An 18,182-nucleotide genomic window follows, 5' to 3' on the forward strand; every position below is an offset into this window, starting at 1 on the left:
AAGGTTACCGCCAATGCGCTGAGTATTCTCCCCAGTATTGTCCTCTCCTGTCTCCCACAATGCCCCATTCGCATCCCGGTTGACATTGACACAAAAGCAGAAACAGGTTAAAAGAAAAAAAAAACTGTTAATTTAATTTTTCCTATTCAGGCAACTCATAAAATTTTTAAGCAAAAAAGGAACAAAAAAGAATCTAATTATAACTTTTGTAACTACCCAATAAAAGCTTGACTTTTTGTTTACATCATTACAATGGCTTAATATCCTTAATATTTTATTTAAAAAATACATAGATGTACTTCTCATTTTAAAGGTTTTATATAGTCTTTTAAAGTGTTTGCAAAGCTTCTGAGTATATAAGGTAAAAATGCCAATTCCTTGCAAACCTTCAGAATAAAAATTACTGAAACTGGGATAGTGCAATGTAAATCTTTTAGGAATTGTTTATTTTAAATAAATTGTTGGTAAGAACTTTTGAAATAAAAATAAATTTATAGAGCAGTGGCAGTAGATGCAACAGATCCATCTTTTCCTTTCTATTGATGTATTTAACACCACATCAATGGTGTGTTTAACAACACAGTGTTTATTCAACTTACAGCTGTAAAGTGTTTCCTGAAGCTGAGAACAAGTAATATTACTCATGTATAGACATTAGATATATTTTATACAAAGAAAACAATGTATTTGCAAATAGTAAAACTTCAAAAATAGGTGAAATATTGACCAAAAAATGAATAAAGTGGAATTTTTAAAGAAGATAGTGTGGCTCAGTTGATAGCTACTATTTTACTCTGGATAAATAAATGTAGGTAGCAAACAGCATTGAGGACCAAGGCATAAGCAACTTAGAATGGATTAGAAAGATGAATGATGTCATTTCTGTAAATAACAGCCCAAGGGTACTATGTCTTCTTCATTGAGCAAATATACTTCCTAATACTGCTTAATTATCTTTATGAATCAGCCATATTTTTATAAAATGAAAGGATGGATAAGAGTAATCAAAATATAAAATTCAAACACACTATTCTGTTTTATATCTTATTCAAAGTACTTGTTAGCTATCCTGACATTCTTTTCATTAAACCATTACACTGTGTCTATTTGAGTTTTTCCCAGAGGAAACAAAATAATCTACTTTTTATAGTAATGTTTCAAAGACTACGGTAATTTTGCTGAATTTCTTAAAAATTTTTAAATTTCAAAGAATTTTTCCTTTAGAAATGGATAATACAGAATTTGTTCATTTGCCATATTTTAAACATTAGGTTGTCCTTTTCTTTCTAATTTTTGCCATTCATCTTAAAATATTGAGGCAAAAAGTTGGCACATCTATCACATTTATCTAGTTTTAAGAATAATTCTAAAAACAAACAGAAAATGAAAGCAACTTCCTTCTTTTCCTTGCTAGATTGTGACTGATATCTATCAGTGTGGTGTCATCATATTTCACATCTCCCCATTTTTGCTAGCATATATTTTAGATGTGGCTCACCAAATGTAAATAAAAGAAAGAAAAGAAAGATGTGTATATTTATTTACATAGTTGCTAAAGATATCAAGTTGCTCAGTTGTATTAACTTTTCTCTCTACTAAAAGAGATACTTTCTTTCCAACTCCAGTAATAAAAAATTTTCAGTGAAAAGTGAAAGAAAATTGGAAACACGTCTATGCTAAATGAGTTTTAGATATGAGTAAAATTCTATTACAGCAAACATTATGAAAAGCCAATATCACGTGCAATTTCACAAGGTCCATTTATTTAAAACAATATTTTATCCGATGAGTCCTCATTCCATGGAAGAGGATTTGAATGGCAAAGGGCATGGACTTCAGCCTGTAACCAAGTTGATATTTCCATGTATTTCCAGATTCATAGCTGTGTCATAGATGATTGACACAGTGAGAAGTCCTCTCTTCTATTACCTTTATCAACATATCTGAAATACACCCCACAACTCTATATCCCCTGCCTCCACCTTAGTCCAAACCAGTATTATCTCCTGCTTGGGCCATTGTAATATCTTCCTAACCAGTCTTCCTGCCTCCAGTGTTGCCCCCATACACAATTTATTTTTTATATCCAAAGGCCATAGTGATATTTATTTTAATATATTATATCCTAGTACATCCCTATTTAGCCATCTAATGATTTCATATCACACTCAGAATAAAATCCAAACTATAATCTGTTTTAAAAGTCCTGTTTGATCAGGTCCCTGCCTGCCTCCTTCTTCTGCCTTCCCCTGGGAAATCCCTCTGCTCCTCATAGTGTTCCTCAGGCACATGCAGCTTTTCACTGCAGAGTCTCTTTTCCAGCTCTTCTTTTTACTAGAAATCCTCCTATCTGCACGTCACAAGGGAAACATCTTCTTGTCCTTCAGGTCAGATATAAAGGTTGTCTCTTCAGAGAGGCCCTTCCTTCTGACCAATGAAGCTAATGGAGCTACTTAGAACCTGGAACTTTTTTGTTGTTGTTGTTAAATAAATTAATAACTTTATTTTTTAGAGTAGTTTTAGGTTTGCAGAAAAATTGAACAGAAAGTACAGAGAGATCCTATATATCTCCTCACTGCCCCAGCAGACAGGTTTTTCTATTATTAACATCTTGCATTTATGTAGTACATTGTTACAATTGAAGACCCAATGTTGATATAATATTATGAACAAAAGTTCATGGTTTACATTAGGGTTCACTCTTCGTATTGTAGAGTCTACAGGTTTTGACAAATGTATAACAACACGTATTAACCATTACAGTATCATACAGAATAGTTTCACAGCACTAATATTCCCTGTGCTCCATCTGTTCATCCTTCCTTGTCTCCCTCTGAATCCTTGACAACCACTGATCTTTTTACTCTTTCCTTAATTTTACCTACTCAAGAATGTTGTGTAGGTGGAATCATACGATAGTTAGCTCTGTCAGACTGGCCTCTTTCATTCAGCAACAGACATTTAAGTTTCTTCCATATCTTTTTAGTGGCTTGATTATCTACTTAATTTTTGTTAATGAATAATATTCTACTATGTTAGGGGTTGAATGCTGCACCCCCCACCTAAAATGGCTAAGTCCTTATCACCTGTGAATGCTACCTTATTTGGAAATATGGTTTTTGCAGATGATCAAGTTGAAGCGATGTCATTGGGGTGGACCCTAGTCCAAAATGACTCTTGTCATTATACAAAAAAAAAAAAAAAAAAAAAAAAAAAAGAAAGAAAAAAGGTTTGGGAAGGATTTGAATGCAGAGACAGAGGCACAAGGAGAATGTCATGTGAAGATTGTAGTCCTTACGCCATAAGCCAATGCCATGAACCAAAGAATGCCAGAAGATTGCTAGCAAACCATCAGATGTTAGGAAAGAGACAAGGAACAAATTATCCTTCAGAAGAACCAACCCTGCCAATACCTTGATTTCAGACTTCTAGCCTCCAGAATTGTGTTACAACTAATTTCTGTTGTTTAAGGCACCCAATTAGTGATACTTTGTTACAGCATCCCTAAGAAACTAATGCACCACAGTTTATCTATTTATCTACTGATTAATATTTTGGTCACTTTGAAGTTATGGCAATTATGAATAAAGCTGCTATAAAACATTCATATGCTAGTTTTTGTGTGGACATAGTTTTCAACTTATTTGGCTAAATGCTAAGAAATGCAATTGCTGAATCTTAGGTTTAGTTTTGTAAAATATTGCCAAATTGTCTCCCAATGTGGCTGTGCCATATTTCAATCCCACCAATAGTGGATAAGAGTTCCTTTTGTTCCATGTGCTTATCAACATTTATTGTTGTCAATGTTTTGGATTTTGACAATTTAAATGGATATGTAATAGCATTGCACTGTTATTTTAATTCACAATTTCCTAATGACTTATGATGTTGAACATCTCAATATGCTTATTTGCCATCTATGTATCTTTTTTGCTGAATTATCTGTTCATGTCATTTGCCCATTTTTAATTAAGTTGTTTGTTTCACTGTTGCTAACTTTTAAGAGTTCTTATATTTTAGATACCAATCCTTTATCAGATATGTTTTGCAATTATTTTCTCCACGTCCACGGTTGTTCTTTTCATTCTTTCAACTGCATCTTTTGCAGAGCAGGTATTTTTAATTTGAGTTCAATTTACCAATTTTTTCTTTCCTGAATCATGTTTTCAGTGCTCTATTTAAGAAGTCATTACCAGACCCAAGGCCAACTAGATCTTTCTCTATATTTTCTTCTACGGTCTTATGGTTTTGCCTTTAAAAGTAAAGGGTAAAGTCTATTATCCTTTTTGAGTTAAATTTTATAATGTGGAAAGTCTGTGTCTAGATTCTTTTTCAATTTTTTTCATGTTGATCCAGTACCATTTGTTGAAAAGACTATACTTTCTCCATTAAATTGCCTTTCCTCTTTTGTCCAAGATCAATTGACTGCATTTGTGTGAGCTATTTCTGGGCTGTATTCAGTTCAATTAATCTATTTGTCTATTCTTTCACAAATATCATACTGTCTTGATTACTATAAAAACTTGTTTAGCAGCTTAAACTACTGTATATTTTAATATTTGTTTGTACATTTATGTACTGATTTATTATTTTCGAATTACAAGTCTGTGAAAGCAGAGAACTTCTCTATTATGTCCACTTCTACAGTTCCAACACCTAAAGCAATATGGGGATATATATGTGTATATATATACATATATGGATATATATGAACACACATATATGGGACAAATTCTGAAATTTAGGTTATGATATTTTTGCCTTTTTACATCTGCATCCTGTGAAACATCTAATCAAATTCCACTGATTCTATTTAAACTCTATTTAAGCTAATTCCACTATTATTAAATTCTCATTTTCTCTATTTAAAGTCTCAACTTCTCCTCCCAGATATGATGCTTTATATCCTGCCACTTGAAAAATGAATTATTGTAAAAACTATGTACTCAATTACATTAAAGTTTTTATTACTTGGTAGTCAGAGATTTGGCATTCTTAAGTATGTATCATCCAAAAGGGACCTTCGTTGTCCCTTAAACTATTGAACCTGTCAGGCAAAAAACTCTGGTAGGTACAGCTCATAAATTTAAAAAAGGGAGACCTTAGATCAGGCTCTCACACTAGGCACCAGCAGAACTGGGCTGGTATTATGAACCTGTGAAGTAGGCTGGTGTAGGAAGCAACAGGGACCATAGTACGCATCTCATGGGAGCAGCCACCATACAGCCTAAGGTATGTGAGATCTGAAGCAAAATGTTGCAGGATCCTCCTACTACTTTAAAAGAAATTAAAAATCCAGATTTTTCTATAAATCCTCCTAATATTTAAATACTGGTAACTAACAGAGTATTTTTTTTATATACTGTGGTTTTTCTTTTGATCACAAATGAAAAAGCAAACTGCACTGGGAAAACATACAGACAATATAGAGATACAATAAAGAATTTATGCCTTGAATATAAAGAACTTATATCTTGAATATAAATATAAAGAACTCCTACAAATCAATAATAAAGAAAAACATTAAAAAAGAAAAGAACTTCAAAGGCACTTCACAAAAGAGGATATTGAAACTCTTAATATGAAGCATAAGAAAAGATGCTCAATATATTTTTTCATCAGAGAAATGCAAATTTAAAAAGCAATGACAAATCTCAACCCACCCTTCAGAAGGATTAAAACTAAAAAAACCAAAGTACAAAATGATGACCAGGATCTGGAATTATCTCGCATTGCTGGTGGGAGTTTAAATTGGAAAAACATGCCGTATGATAGATCTCTTGAAGTTAGTCCTCCTATCTAAAACTCTGTATCCTTTGACCAACATCTCACCAACTGCCCACAACCACTACCACTCCAGCCTCTGGTCACCGCTATTCTACTCTCTACTTTTATGAGATCAACATTTTTAGATTCCACATGTAAGTGACATCATGTGGTATTTGTCCTTCTGTGCCTAGCTTATTTCCCTTAATATAATGTCTTCCAGATTTATCCATGTTGTCACAAGTGACAGAATTTCCTTCTTTATTATGGCTGAATAATATTCCACTGTGTGTGTATAACACATTTTCTTTATCCATTCATCCACTGACAGACACTTAAGTTGATTCAATTTCTTGGCTATTGTGAATAATGCAATAAACATGTGAGTGCAGTTATCTCTTTAACATACTGATTTTATTGCCTTTGCATGTATGTACCCAGGACTGGGATTGCTGCACCATATGGTAGCTCTATTTTTAATTCTTTGAGGAATCTCCATGCCATTTTCTATAGTGGCTGTACTAATTTCCATTCCTGCCAACAGTGTACCTTTTCTTCACATCCTCCCCAACACTTGTTATCTTATGCCTTTTTTGTTAGTAGTCATTCTAATAGGTGTAGGTGATATCTCATGGTGGTTTTAATTTGCATTTCCCTGATGATTAGTAAGGTAAAGCCTTTTTTTTAATCTACCTGTTGATTATTTGTATGTCTTCTTTTGAGAAATGTCTATTCAAATACTTTGCCAATTTTTAATCAAGTTATTCGGGGTTTTTCCTATTAAGTTGAATTCCTCATATATTTTGGATATTAAGTTTTTATCAGACATATGGTTTGCAAATATTTTCTCTCATTTCATAGGTTGTCTCTTTACTTTTTAATTATTTCCTTCGCTGTTCAGAAGCATTTTAGTTTAATGTAATCCCATTTGCCCATTTACTTGTTGCCTGTGCTTTGGGGGTTATAGCCACAAAAATCATTCCCCAGATCAGTGCCATAGAGCTTTTCCCTTATGTTTTCTTCTGGTAGTTTTATATTATAGTTTTGGGGGTCTTACATTTACTAATCTGATTTTTTTTATATAATATGACATAAGGATATAATTTCAAATTTTAGTATTGACAAATGCTGAGAATGGGTTTTAAATATTCTCACCACAAAAATGATAACTGAGGTAATGCATATATTAATTAGCTCATTTTAGCATTCCATAATGTATTTCTATTTCAAAATATTATGTTGTACACAATAAGCATATATAATTTTGTCAATTTAAATAAAATAAAATTAAGAATAAAATGTCAAAAATAAACTGAAATCTTCCTAGTCCTCTTTTCTCAATAAATTAATTGCTGTTATAGAAAAAATACTTAAGTTGGAAAAACTCATTTGAGAAACTGCTTGGCAATATCTAGTAAAGCTAAACTTATATTATCTATTCCATGAACAGCAATCCTTTTCCTAGAAAAACAGTAAACATAAATGAGTGTTTATACCCACTAAAGGCACACATAGGAATATTTATAGCTGCTTTATTCCTAATAGACAAAATTTGGAACAATGCAGTGTCCATGATCAAAAGAGGGGAAAAATAAAATGTAATGTATCAATCAAGGGAATATTACACAGCAATATAAAATAAAACTTGCTTGCAATATTCATCTCTTAACACATATTAATATCATAGACATAAAAATAAGCAAAAGAATTGAGACACAAATGGCTACAAACTGTCATTTCATTTACATACAATTCAAGAACAGACAAAAATAATTTATGTTGATGGAAGTTGGGATAGCTGTTATTTCTTGGGTGGGGTATATTGACTAGGAAGAGATAGGGGTATACTGACTAGGAAGATATAAGAGAGTGTTCTTGAATGCTGTCAATGCTCTATATGTTTATCTTGGGTGTGTGTGTGTTGTGTATAAAAACTCTTTGAGAGGTACACTGAAGAGTCAATGAGATAGCAAGATCTATCCAACAGAATGGCTACAATTAAAGAGACTAACAGTACTAAGTGTTGGCAAGGATGAAAAATAATTTAAACTTTCGTATAGCGTGTACTGAGACTAGTGCAAGTATTCCAGAAAACTGTTGACAACATCTCCTAGAGCTGAATACTCACATACCCAATGACCCAGCAATTCCATGCCATGTGTGCATGCAGGTGATCACCAAAATACACATATAAGAATGTTTATTGAAGAAGTATTCATAGAAACCTCAAAATGAAAACAATACAAATGTTCCTCAAACATAGCATGGATAGAAACTGTGGTATATTCATATAGTAAAATGTTAGATAACAATAAAAGCAAGTAACTACTACACAAAAGAAAATGAATGAATTTCATGGACATCAAATTGAACAAAAGAAACCAGGCACAAAGAAGTATATGATGTACGATTCCATTAATATAAATTTCAAAAATGTAAAAACTAATATATGGTGTTAGAAGTCAGATTAGTGATTTCCTTTAGTGGGAAGTAAAGGAAGGGGAATAAAAGTGGAGTCTGGGGGTAAATATTATTCATGACATGATTTACTCATTTACTTAACATATGTTACAAATCAGTTTTTAAAGTATATTCTAAAAATTAACCCCATTTTAAAGATAAAATAACTAGGGCCTAGGGAATCTTAACAATATGCTTCGAGTCATTCAAGTTGAGAATAGAGTTCATGTCCCACTACCTGTTTCTCTGGTGTTTGTTTTGTTTTATTTCCTCATGACCAATATAAGTTTATGTATTTATTTATGCCATCTCTTGCCACAAGCAAAGAGATGGAAGATCAGTACAGATACTACTTAACTTACAATGGGGTTATGGCCTGAGAAACTCATCCTAAATTGAAAATATTGCAAGTCAAAAATGCATGTAACACACCTGACTTACCAGACATTATAGCCTAGTCTGGCCTACCTTACATGTGCTCGGAACACTTTCATTAGCCTAGAGTTGGGCAAAATCATCTAATATGATGCCTATTTTATAATAAAGTGTTGGCTATATCATGTAATTTATTGAATACTGTTCTGAAAACAATGACCAGAATAAGTGTATGAATGTTCAAAGCACAGTTTCTACTTAATGGTATCACTTTCATAATATTATACATTTGAAAGTAAAAAGATTTTAAGTCAAATCATCCTAAGTAGGGGACCATCTGTATACTGGTTACCACTTGATACAAGTAAAGAAAATGGGCACAAGGTCCCATACACTTTTCTAGCCCATATAGAAAGTAGTGGTCCAAATCAATGAGATCCCCTTTACAGCCAATCAGAAGCAGATTCATATAAGGTTTACGGAATAGAATTTGGTTACAGTCTCACCAGGGAAACAGCCTAGATCTGATGCAGAGATAGGGTTGGTAATGTTCCTGGATCTCAGTGTTCTTCACAGGGCTGCTTCAGGAAAGTATTAAGCATGCTCACTTTCCCCCAGGAAAGGGCAACAAATAGGTGAGGCCCTTCCACATGTAAGCTGAGCCCTCTTCCCCGGGGTACTACTGGACATAGATCTCCTCAGCTGTAGCTGGGACCAAGCCAGCAAGCCAGAAATCCAGGACCCAGCCACTGCCATTCTTGACCTGGACTACACAGCACTGGAAACCAAAACAGTTCAGTGTTTTAAAAGTTTTGTCAGATGTATCTATAAAAGAGACTACAATACATTGTGTTTCTGTCCTTCATTAAAATAATCATGACAGTGTGACTATGAAAAGCTACGAAAATTTTAAAATAACTTAATTGAACAAAATACTTTTTTGAGAAAGTCTTCAGAAACTACATATTTTAATCTAGTTTTTGTTTTTCCCTAACAGTTCTAAATTCTTTCACTCTAGGCTGCCTTATTGGCTTACTGATTGCACTCTTTCTTCATAGTGACCATTTTTCATTTTTGATAGATCTGTTCTGTTTTACCCTAATATTTAACTAAACAGAGGTTTAAAACTTTGAAATAAGAAAAAACAATGTTTTGCAATTGCCTAATGTCTAACTCAGTTTAGGTTCCAAATGGAACTAAAAAAGGAAGGAAGGAGAGAAAAAAAGAAGGGAGAGAGGGTGGGACCGAGAAAAAGAGAAGGCATTTTTTAGCAGCAATTTAAAAATCCTTAAGATAGTGATGTGTACTCCTGAAATGAACCCAACAGGGTTAAAAAGTGGAGTGAGAGTGACTGTAGAGTCCTGAGGTCCCTAAGCAAAAGGTGCAATGTTTTTAGTACTGCCTCCTAGCAAATCAAGTAACAAAGACAGGGATGATGATTTAATCAAAGTCAAGAAAAGAATTTAGGATGAGGTTTCCTCAGACTTAGTTTCAATTACTTATTTTGCAAAAGCATATCAGTTAAGTCAGACAGTAAAGTTGTACAGTGATAGCTGAGAACGCACGGCAAATGATAAGAAACAAAACTGATTTCATGAGTTTATATGCCTTGAAATTTAAAAAGAAGTTTCAGTTCAATGATTTGGATTCATTAAGGCTACACCATCGAGAAGCCATTGATCCTGACTGATGTTTCTCTGAGTCATCAAGAGAGAGACACTGCCTTTCCAAAATAATTCATGGATTCACAACCAAGCAAATAAGACCTATCTATAAATCTCCAATAGCAGAGCACCCAATCCCATTCCACACGCCTCCCTCTCCTCAAAGAAGAATTCCATAAGCACAGGAGGTAGAGAAAGACTTCAGATGACAGAAAGAAAAACAGGAGTCCCTGCTGTTTACACAGTACTTACGTGTTCTCATTTCACCGTTTGCAAAGTTATGGTGCCAGCTTGACAAAACCATGAAGAAGAGGGCCCAGCTCCCAGCAAATGCCAAGCAATGTGGTCACCACCGTGTCTGCTGGCTCAGAGAATCCCAGTGAAGTCTGGAAGGATGGCGGTGTCATTCACTGCGGCTTGGACTCTCTTCTACTTTTCCTGGACCCTTCCCATGTCATATTTAAGGGAAGGAACCATTCATTTAAAGACAAAGTGTATATTCCAAATTTACCATTTCTGATTTCCAGATGCCACACTTATTTTAAAATAAAACCTAATTGAATATACTTCTCACATTTAAAATAAATTTCAGTACACTGGGGCTATTATACAATCTGTTCTTATTACCTTGAAGATAATACAAGGCTTATAGGTTCTTAAGACGAGCAGACAGAAAATTTTCTTTTTTGTCTTTCCCTCAATTCCACACACCACATTGGAGAAAAAGAAAATACATCTACCTTCATCAAGCTTAACATCCTCTTCAGGAAAAATCACAAGTATAGATATTTTTTATTAAATTAGAGACATGTGAACCAAAGGTAATGCATAATTCTGGGTTGGATCCTAGAAGTTTTTTAAATCAATAAAAAATATTTGGGGACAATTGGAGAAATTTGAATTGAAATAATATTAGGTATATTTTGTCAATTTTAAATATTTTGGATGGCACTGAGGTCATGCAGGAGAATTTTCTTAGGAGATGCAAGCTGAAATATTTTGGAGTGAAATGTCAAAATACTTGTAATTTACTTTCAAATGAACGAGAAGAAAAATGTGTCTATGTGTGTGAGAGAGAGAGAACAGGAGAGAATATATACAGAGAGAGACAAAGCAAATGGTGTAAATGTTAATAATCACTGAATCCAGGTGAAGGGGATAAAAGTACTTACTATGTTATTTATACTTTTTTGTCATTGGAAGAAAATATGAGGTCACGTAATGCAGCTTGCAGTTGCAACAGCATTTACAACATTATCTTATTAATACATTTTATAAGAGGAAGAAAAGTGCAAGAGTTGTAGCCTAAAACCAAAAGTCATGTGATCAGAAAAATAAAACAATTCACACATGCCAGTATTCCCCTAAATGATTTCTCTTTTTGAACTTTGGGGAAAAGAAAGTATACATAAAAAAAAACATGAAGAAAAACCCCCAAATATCAGAGGACTGTAGTCTTTTGCTTAAAGGGAATTGTAACACAAGAGGGTCTCGGAAATAGTATTTGGTTACAGACAGGATGAGCTATACAATTTTAGGAGCCCAATGCAAAATGAAAAGGAGGGTTTTTTATTCAAATATTATTAAGAATTTCAAGAAAGCAATAGCAGAACATTAAAGTGTGGGTCTCTTCAGAGTGTGGATTCCTGGGCAACCACATTGGTGGCATGCCCATAAAGCCCACCCTTATTACAAGTAAAAATACTGAATATGCCACAGTTCTCTTCTTATAATTATAAAAAATCCATAGCCACTCAGCCAAAATAAAGGCTGTATTAAACCACTGTACATGTGTCAAGAACCAAAGTTGAAATAAATGAGCTTTATAATACATTTGTTCAATATATAAGTTATATAATTTTAGCAATATTATTTTGAGTTAATAGCATTTATTATACTATCTTTTGTATTCTAAATATAAGCTCATATATTAACTATTCATATCACATGACCCAAGGCTTTTATATTTTATACTATATGGGAGACTTATAAAAACATATATGCTGTCAGCCACATAAAACATGTGTGAGTTTTAAAATGGATTTGATTTTCTCAAAAGGATTCACCCTTTCAAAGTAAAGAAACTGAGATTGTAATCTAGCAATTTAATAACAACATAACATGAATTTTTACTCTGTTTAGTTTCACATCTTCAATTACTCATAGATGAACTGATTTGTAATGTTTGCATTTGTCTTGTCAAATTGTCTTGAACTGGTAATTTGCCTCATGACCTTGTGCAGTTTCTAGAAAGAAGTGGAACGTTAAGCCTTTGTCCTAGAAAACTCAAGCCTGGGGTAAACAAATCAAACTAATAAACACTGGCTAATAAGGTAATCTTATTACGAGTTCACATAGTTGTTTAATGTCACAAAATCACAATGAATCATTTTTTAATGTTGAAATGCTTACCCTGTGAAATGTTATTTTATGAGGATAATTTTTCATCTCCTTCTACCTGGTAAAACTATTTCCTTAGTTATCATTAATCATGCTTCATGCAAATCAACTACACAGGCAAATCGCCAACACAAAAACATCCTAATGAAAATTTAAATCTTTTTTTTTGCAAAATTCTTTCATTATGAATTAGATCATATTGGTTATAAGTCACAATATCTAATTAACTTCCAGATATAAATGTAGTTCCATTCCTCCAAAACAAAGCTGTATTTCCTGACTTCTTGCAATATAGAACATTTCCCTTTAACTCCTGAGCTTTGTAAGATATTTTATCTATTGTTGTAGGTTGCTAGACTCCCATGTTAAAAGAATGGCAGAATATAAAACCCATACAATTTTCAGGGATGACAGCCTGACAGCCGGTGATATTTCAAGTAAGCCAAAATTCCTACAAAATACCTGTATATTTGAATTTAAAAACAAAAAAAAACCCTAATATAGTACAGTAATATTAATTTTCATTTTATCTTAACCAATAAATAATCACATATTTCTTAGTTCCCATTTAAAAACACCTGTTTTAGTATGAAAATACTCCTTGGATATTTTCTGATTCTTCTATAATACAAATATTGACTATTAACTAATATATTTTAAAGGTACTCTCACATAAGTTGCTCTATGGGGTTGGCACACTACCCATTAAAATAGTCCTTAATTATTTTCTTGCCAATTCACAAAACTTTTTAAAACTCAAAAAAGAGAAATATTATTTTTTAAATGTTTAATAGCATAACTGTGAGGTGGGGCTGCCAACTCTGCCAGATATCAAGTCACATTTTAAAACAGTGATAATCAAAACAGCATGCTGTTAGAACAAAAATAAGTGTGACGATAAATAGAACATAATGAAAATGCCTGAACAAAACTATAGAAAATTTTTTAGACATAGGCAACATAAAGTAACAGAGAAGGACTACTAATAAATAAAGATTATTAATTAGCAATCTGTGGAAATTGACCTTCTATCAATCTAAATTCCTTATAGACTACTAAATTGAGTAAAAACAAACCATAGGAAATTTAAATAGATAAAGATCACTAGAGGGATGATCTATCTGCAATAAAAACACAATTTATTCAAATTAAGCCTCCAAAAAATAAGTAGACAAAAATAAATTACATTAAATGAGTTTAAAGCTATTTAGGAACTTATATAAACTTCAATTTTGAGACAGAAGCAATGCAATTAAATTAATCTTATGGTAGAATTCTATTACTTTTATATTAAAAATACTGATGTTAATATCAAAATACAACAATGATAATGAACTTGGGGTAAAACCGGTTTACTCTTATACTCTGATGAAACTGTCTTCATATAACCCTTATAAAAGGCAAACTGCAATCTGTATGAAGACTAGATTTATTTCCACAATTTCTCTGAATACCCACATTTCTGGGAAATTTATGTAACAGAATAATTTAGCTGCAGAGAAATCAATATGTATAAACATAACAATAAAAAAATTAGAAATATATACAAGGTTTAATGATGGAAGAATGCTTAAATTAATAATTTTGCATTCATTATAGCATTAACATTATTTGCATCCATTGTAGCCTTAACAACCTCACTTAACACTTTTTAGGAAAATTGGCAACATGATAAAATAAGAGAATCTCTAGAAAGTGTTGTCAGACATTCTCTAATAAATATTAAAATTGATAACATTTGATTCTAAGATTGTCATTATAATCTTGGTTAAGAAGCAGTAAGGATTATCATCCGTGCTTAGGCTTTGAGAAATGTCATTTAACAATACGTTTCAAAACTTATAAAAACAAGTGTATTCATTCATAGAAGAGGTTGCAGTACTTTTTAAAAGACCACAAAATATGTAATAATTCAAAAACAATAGAAGTTTATTTTTTAGTCAACTAGTTCCTGAGATGGGGTTATAGCCAAAACTAAATAAATGTAGATACAGCTACAGATATAGATTCATACAAACATGAAGATATAATTAAATTAAAAAATACAGAGGCTGGGTGCAGTGGCTCACACCTGTAATCCCAGTACTTTGGGAGGCCGAGGCAGGTGGATCACAAGGGCAGGAGATTGAGACCATCCTGGCCAACATGGTGAAACCCCATCTCTACTAAAAATACAAAAATTAGCTGGGTGTGGGGGCGCATGCCTGTAATACCAGCTACTCAAGAGGCTGAAGCAAGAGAATCACTTGAACCCAGGAGGTGGAGCTTGCAGTGAGCTGAGATCGCTCCACTGCACTCCAGGCTGGCCACAGAGTGAGATTCCGTCTCAAAAAACAAACCGAAACAAAAAAAACAGATGTATGTGTCTCCAGATTGGTTTTCTTTTTTAAAAGAATTTCAGGTGATTCATTTTTCTTTTAGTTTATTTGTATTTTCTACCACAACTAATACTTTCTTAAATCATTAAGATTAAAAAATTAAAAAGTGGTAAATTAAAACATACGTTAAAACATTGAAAAAACTTATTTAATATGCTAAGATTAAACACAATCTGCAGTTAAGTACATCATGATTACAAGTATGTATTTATACATTCACATGTATATATACACACATATACACAAAGATTATAAAGGCATTTGTATAAATATGTAGTTGTGTTAAGTTTTTGATATTACAATTATTTTTCCGTCTTTTAAAATGTTAGGTCATTTTAACAATTTTTAAAGAGAAATCTTTAAAATGAGAAGAAAAGCATTCTTTTAAATCTAACTGTAATTTGCTCTAAGAACTGGGCTGCAGACTTATTCTGAGAGACAGAAATACTGTTTTTATTTTTAAATTAAATAAGAAAAATTATTTGATTGATTGTCTCTGTTAAAGCTGAGAAAACTGGAGTCTGTTTAGACTATGTCGTGCATTGAATGATGGCTCCCCTAAAGATATGCCTAAATCCTAATTCCCAGAACCCGTGAAGGTGACCTTACTTGGATAAGGGATCTTTGTAGATGTAATTAGATTAGGGGTCTTGGCATGAGATCATCCTGAATTACCTGAGTTGGGCCCTGAATGCAACGAAGTGTCCTTGTAAGAGAAAGGAGAAGACATGCGGAAGAGCCACATGAACACTGAAGCGGAAATCAGTGATGCAGCCACAAGCCAAGGAGAATCAAAGAACGCCTGGAGCCACAAGAAGCTGGAGGGAGGCAGAAAAATGAATCTTCTCTAGAGCCTCTGAAAAGAGCATGGTCTTGCTGACACCTTGATTTCAGATTTCTGGCCTCCAAAACTGAGAAAAATAAATTTCTGTTGCTTTAAGCCACCCAGTTTGTAGTAAGTTGTTAAGGCAGCCATGGGAAACTAACACACAATGGTTATACAAAATGAAATAAGTTATTCTCCATAATGAAGTATTAAGAATATAAAATATTTTCCTGGTCACTGAAGAACATGCTTTGGGGTCCCTGAATGGGGAGGAGAGGTGTGGGAAACAGTCACCAGGAAAAAAATAATCTAGCACAAATTGGCAAGCAGGACTAAGGAGGGTCTGACCAAGAAGCCCTAAACTAAATAACTTAGTTTTACTTGTACATTTTCTCGCTGTGCTGTTCGGAGCTATCGCTCCATCTTTTATCCCCCATTCTTCAGTAAAAGTTTATTCTTAAAAGAACAGTGCTTTAGAGATTGAATAACCAGCATCTGTGTTTCATGCCAGGGATGAGAGGAGAAAGCGATGTTGAGAAGGCTAGAAACAGAGGAGAGCGGAATTCAGCGGCACCATGAAAACAGCAATGAGCAGTGAGCAGAATCAAACCTATTAAGGGATTTGGAGGAGGCAGGGGATGGGGCTTCAACAAATGCATTTGGATAATTAGAGAAGTGAGACTCCAAAGACTGCTGAACTTGGCCACACACAAGCAATAAAGGTTTGGATTAAATTACAGGAGAGGTCAATTTTAGCCAAAGTAAAATTTTAAGTTCCTTTTAAAATCAGCTATGTAGGGCTACATCTCTGACCTTTTGTTTTCTCTCCTTCCTTCCTCTCTTCCGTGTCATGATATGGATTTTTCTTACCAGGCTGTAAGATAGGAATAGCCAAGTTAAATTAAGTAGAGTAAACACCAAGAACTTGCTACCCCATCCCAGGGTTGTTAATGTGAACAAACTATTAAAACAGAGATCATGAGGACTCAAAGTGAGATAAAATAATTAACACAACAATCTTTAAAACATCAAAGAGGTTTGTCTTTTTGTGCCTGGCTAATTTCACTTAACATAATGACCTCCAGTTTCCTCCATGTTGTTGTAAATGACTGAAGGATAGTTATCAGAGGCAGGAAAGGGTAGTGGAGGGCTGAGGGGGAAGTGGGGATGGTTAATGGGTACAAAAAAACAGAATGAATGAATAAGGCCTAGTATTTGATAGCACAACAGGATGACTACAGTCAATAATAATTTAATTGTGCATTTAAAAATAAATAAAAGAGTATAATTACATTGTTTGTAACACAGAGGATAAACGCTTTAGGAGATGAATACCCCATTTACCCTGATGTGATTATTACTCATTACATGCCTGTATCAAAACATCTCATGTACCTCATAAATATGTACACATACTATGTACCCACAAAAATTAAAACTAAAGTATTATAAAATTAAAAAATATCAACAAGGGTGAACAAAAGGTGATTGGTGCAAGCGGGAAAGGAAGACAAGCTGGTGAAAAATGGTCAGAGGGGTGAAAAGATAGGAAGATAAAAGAATAAAATAGTGATGAGTATGTTTCAATCAAATAAATAATGAGGTAAGAAAAAGATGAAAGAAATGGGGAAATAATTTAGCAGGAAAGGGAAGTAGAAAAAGCTTTGAATGCAGAACACAATATCACTATAACAAATCAGATTATATTGAACGTGAGTGCTTTTAGAGCATATATAAAATCATTTCAACTTTCTGACTTTAATGAGAGATAATCAATTTAAATTTTAATTTGAATGACACTTTCCAAAGATCATAAAATTTTAGAGTCAACAAAGATTTATTACACTCTGGGAGAAGTTAGAAATTTGGAAATGCATTAATTCTCTTATGACATTTGGAGTTGTTACAAAGCCAGTTGTTTGGTAAATAACTCCGTGACCTAAAAGAGCTCATTTATTTTTCAAAGTGAATATTCACTCTAAGGGAGCATCTTTCATAAAAGGAAGCTCCAGTTCAAGTTTCAGGAAGAAAGGCTAATGATGAAACAGCACTCTAGTGCTTCTATTTAGAATAAATTATTAGCCTTTTCCAGTTCCAACATTAATTTTGTTATTTATGTGAATTAATATAAACTCTGAAGAAAAACTATCTAATGTTATTAATTTGAAAACTGTGGCTTTGGAAAACTTATAGTCTTCCATTTTAGTTTTATAGGAAAGAAGTTCTCAAAAAGATGAAATGTGAAGGTGATGAATATGTAATAATGTTTTCATACACTTGCCAATTTAATATGTTTGCATAAATATTTAATAC

The 18,182-nt window shown here is 33.1% G+C and overlaps 1 long non-coding RNA gene across 2 annotated transcripts in view; it reads left to right on the top strand.

Annotated features, from left to right (window-relative positions):
* The window catches only part of LOC129060426 (uncharacterized), a 113,521-nt gene that overhangs the window by 1,967 nt on the left and 93,372 nt on the right, over positions 1–18,182 (top strand). The window contains exon 3 of one of the 2 annotated variants that reach the window (XR_008527131.1): positions 16,381–17,544. The exons of the other annotated variant lie outside the window; for it this stretch is intronic. This is a non-coding gene — a long non-coding RNA (uncharacterized LOC129060426). Of the gene's footprint in view, positions 1–16,380; positions 17,545–18,182 lie in introns of those variants that run through there. 2 annotated transcript variants of the gene reach the window in all.

The sequence above is a fragment of the Pongo abelii genome, chromosome 6 (assembly GCF_028885655.2).
Source record: "Pongo abelii isolate AG06213 chromosome 6, NHGRI_mPonAbe1-v2.0_pri, whole genome shotgun sequence".
Classification (NCBI taxonomy): domain Eukaryota; kingdom Metazoa; phylum Chordata; class Mammalia; order Primates; family Hominidae; genus Pongo; species Pongo abelii.